Here is a 4,731-nt window from a genome sequence, read left to right as displayed (position 1 = left end):
CTATAGTATTGGAAATTCTCCTTCTCTTCTTTGGACTAAATACAGTATGATACTATTACTATTTACCACCATCTTTAGATCACTTCACTTTAAAGTAAGTTTAGAAATCTGAGCATATATAACTTTTCTAATAAAATATCTTTCCATAAAAATAAACTATTTCTTTCTAATATGGTAATATTAAAAAATTATCAGAATGCATAGATTAAAAATTGGTATTGATGGAGTCTTTGCTTCCTAATTTATGAATTAAAAAATTACTTGTGCAATTATAAAATTTTCTAGTAAGACCAGAGATTCAAAATATACATTTAAGATATTTTATATCATTCCAGATTGACCTAAGAATGTTTCCTATTAAACTGTCTTTCAAAAAAAACTAAGCAAAAATTAAAATAAGTATGTATCATCTTATCCAATCAATTTAAGCAAGCTTAATTGGGTTAGAAATCAATTTACTCCAACAATTTCTTGGTTGGTATTTGAAATATGTGTATAATGGATTCATTTGAATTCTTAGTAGAATCTCTCCTTAAACCTGAGTTGAGACTATGAAGCTCTCACTAACATGAGAGCCAGTCATCTCCTCACTTCTATTATGTAAATAAAGTAAAATGTCTATATGTTCCTCTCAGAACAAAACTGAGAACTGTAAAGAACGTACCTGGAAAATGTTTACAGTTACTTTATTTATGTGTGGTTATCAAGCTCCACTAATGAATTATATTCATAAGTGAAGTAGAACCCCTCCCCCTCGCCCCCCCCCTCCATTGCATTGTGCATAGTGGTACACAGTAAAATGAAAACAGAAACAGCTAATTAGTCTTACACAATATGTTACCTCAATTTAGTTACCTTTAGGATGGAAATTATTTTAATGTGTACATTTTAGGGACAGAGTTGCATCAATATAATTGCTGTCTATTTTGAGTCTGTAATTCTGCATATTTCTTATCAATCTACTATATGAAATATAGCCCTTTGGGGATTTACTCACAAAGCAATTTTATTTTGGTTTCCCATTATTCTTTTGCATCAGTAAAGTGGAGTTAATTTTTCTGCTGACACTAGATAAAATACAGAACATTTTTTTCCTTAAGATTTCTCCTCTGGAATCCAAATTGTATGTGCTTAGGAATTTGTAGCCAAATGTCAACAATCATACTTTGTACTAAGTCAAAAGGAAGGAAACTGACCCACTTCTTTACCTCCAGTTTGGACTCCTTGCTAACAGTTGTTTCTGATATATACCTGAAACTAAGTGGAAGGGTAGGAGGGAGGGAAAAATACAGGCAGAAAATGTACTGCTTATTCAGTATAACCTTAGTGATATCATAGTCATGCCAGAGAATGTTTTTTTCCCTTATTCTTTTGTATTCATTTTCCTACATAGGATTTAACTAGGAAGTTTTCTTAGAAACTGGAATCAGACTATGTGTAATAGGAAAATGGACTAGATTTCACTGTGTTTCTTGCAAAAAAGTTGTAAAGATCCAAGCTAATGATTAGATTTGTAGTAAAGAAATGGTAAGGCTTGGAAAAAATTATGTTAAGTGAAGTAAGCCAGGCCCAAAGAAACATAGGTCCCATGGTTTCCCTTATTTGCAATATCTATTATATGTCTGAGTCAAGCAGAAAAGCTCAGATAAGGGGATGTTAGAAAAATGAACCCTAAGATATGTATTCAAATGGTTTTTTTTTCATGCGATTGTTTCTAACACATTTATAAGATTATTTCTTTGTTGCTTTGTATGTCCCTCTCCCACAGTATAACCCCTGCTTTCACTGTATTTTATGTCGGTGTAATTTGTGGAGGGAAGGGGAAAAACAAATCGTTTAAATAGGGATACAGGTGGACCCACTGCAACAATGAGATGTACAAGTCATTATGTCGAAAAATGAACTTTACAACTTTGGTGCGGGGCGCGGGTGGGGGGGTAGCGGTGAGGATTGGGGGTGGCGAGGGGAGGATGGGAAGGGATGGGAAGAGGAAACAAAGGAGGAGGGTACAATGCTTGATAAGAAATGTACTCATTATCTTGCCCATGTAATTGTAACCCCTCTGTACAGTATTTTCAAAATAAAAAAATAAAAAAAAAGAAATGGTCAGCAATGAGTGGTTAAAGTTCTATTTGAAATTTAACCACTCATTCGAACCAACATCATGTGTACAAGAATCTTGGCAAGGAGACATTGTCCAAAATGTCTGCAGATTATCCAAAGACAATATAAATCTCTTTTAAGCCAAATAACCTTTATTCCTCACTTCTTACTATTAGTCTACTTATTTCTTCTGCCTCTGGAAATTTGTTTCCAAGACATGAAATTATATGCAGCCCTGCATTTGCAATGTGATCATATGGGTAAACCATTGCCCATGGGATATAACCTAGATCCCATATGCAGTATTTGCTTAATTTTCTTGACCATAGACACAGCAGTCACACAAATAAGCAAATCCTTTTTCAAGTCATTTGCACCATTAATATTAAGATGCCTTTAACAATAGTAATAAAGATGCATTTTCCTGTGGAAGACACATCTAGCAGTGTGTTATATTTTTATTTGCTGGAAGCAGATATATTCTGTAGTAAGGATGCATACTTACTCATTACAGAAGTTAATGTTTTGATAGATTATGAGAGGTTTGGAAAGGAAAAGCTTGGAAAACGTGTAATAGGGAGATTTTTTTTCCTAAGGCATATAGATGAAATCCTCACAACATATAAAATATTATCATGGCTTGCTAAGCAAAGAAATACTTTTGTAAAAATGATTCTAAGGTCAGTATATATATATATATATATATATATATATATATATATATATATATATGTGTGTGTGTGTGTATATACACATTTGTCTACCTATCTACATGTATATAATTTGACAAAGACAAAAATTAGAAATTACATAGTATAATTTCAGACAGTAGAAGAAAAATACATTTCAATAGCCTTTTTCCTATTGTTATTTCCAGATATGAGTTTTTAAAATCCCGGGTTTTATTGTCACATATGGGTTTCTCAAAGATACCTAAGGCATCTTTGTGTAACTAAACAATATTGCCTCCACAGACATGTTGTTTAAATTGGTTCCGGGAAAATAACCAGCTTGAATCATCATTAAGAGTTCTTGTTGTTAATAGTGCTTTGTTTCAGAGTTGTAAGCTGTAAAAGAAAGCATCTTTCAATATAGATTTTTAGTTCAGGTCATTTGTCCTTGTTTGTTTTCTAGATGTACACAATGGTAATAGGATGAAAACAATAAAAGGGACATTTAAAACAGAAGTAATGTATCTGTTTAGCAATATCTGCCCTTCTCATGCCACATATTTTGACAGTCATTTGTTGTACTCGTCTTGATTATGTCAGAACTTTGTCAGCTAAGCACTGAATATAAGTTTAAAGCACAACGGTTAGTGTCTGAAGAAAGACGCATGTAATTTCTGATTATAGAAAGATATTTTGCTTATGTATAGTTGGAAAAAGGCTCAAATGCTAGAAGTAATCATTTTCATGCATGTTGTAATGAAACCATCTTACTGTATGTATTTGGATAAGAGAATAAAAATGATAGCATATAAATTGTGTCTTACTTGACATTGTATTCATTTAATTTGAGAAGCATTTCATCAAGTAGCCAGTTATGGATTAACCTTGGTGTAAAGATGGCGACATTATTGCTGGAGATACAATGTGGTGGTAAGTGGAGTGAAAATTCAATATCCAGGATCCATTTACATATGATCTACATTTTTCAAGAAAATGTCATCAATTTTTCTAAGAAATCTACCTCCTTAATTTTTATACCTCTAAATTTTCATTCTAATTTTTGAGTTTGTTTCTTAAATTTATATACACATTCCCAAATTACATTTTATTTGGAAATAGATTTACCTACTAAACAATAATAGAGGTTTTCTTCTCACTAAGGAATCAAAATGCTTGTTGGATCTTTTGCTGAGTATTGTCTACCTATATTTATTGTTATGGTCAGAAAAATACAAAAAATGACAGGGATCTTCTGGGCTACAATGATTTCTTATTTTCAAATTCCACATGACATAGGAGGCCTACATATATATTCATATATACATACTTACAAAATATACATATTTATGTATTATATTTTGTTAAACATGCTTTCTTGTACAGGGAAGTTACCAAGTGGTGCATACATTATTGCAAAATGTTATTTTAAAGCAAAATTATGAAATATTTCACAGCAAATATAAATTAAGCTTGCCCATTCACTAATCTGTTATTTGTGTGTCTTTTTTCATCACTGCTCTGAAATGATTAATGCAATGTTTATTGTTATTATAAAGGTGATGTGTGGAGGCATTATAGCTACATAAGTCAGGTGATGAGTTCATTTCTTTTTGAGGAGTGTTACCCCTTCCCTTACACTCTCCCTGTTTTCCCCTCCCATCTCTACCTACAAGTTGTATAGTTCATTTTCAACACAGTTTCTAGTGAGTATCACTGATGCATTCTTTTCAGCCTTTGTATTTGTATGTTTGTAAGTTAAAAAGAAATAAAAATAAAAATAAAATTCCATCATGAGAACCTATTCCATCATTACATATGAAAGAAAGAAAAGGCTGACACATAAAATAATTTTCATTCATCTACCCTATCTTTTGAACAGGGAGGTTATTTTGTTTCTCTTCTCTCTACCATATGGTAAACAAACATGTTTATGGGGGGGGGCTGGGGAAGGATGGGA

This window comes from Dipodomys merriami, unplaced genomic scaffold, assembly GCF_024711535.1.
Source record: "Dipodomys merriami isolate MVZ:Mamm:240054 unplaced genomic scaffold, mDipMer1.0.p SCAF_4, whole genome shotgun sequence".
Lineage (NCBI taxonomy): Eukaryota > Metazoa > Chordata > Mammalia > Rodentia > Heteromyidae > Dipodomys > Dipodomys merriami.
Note: the sequence above shows the minus strand (reverse complement) of the source record.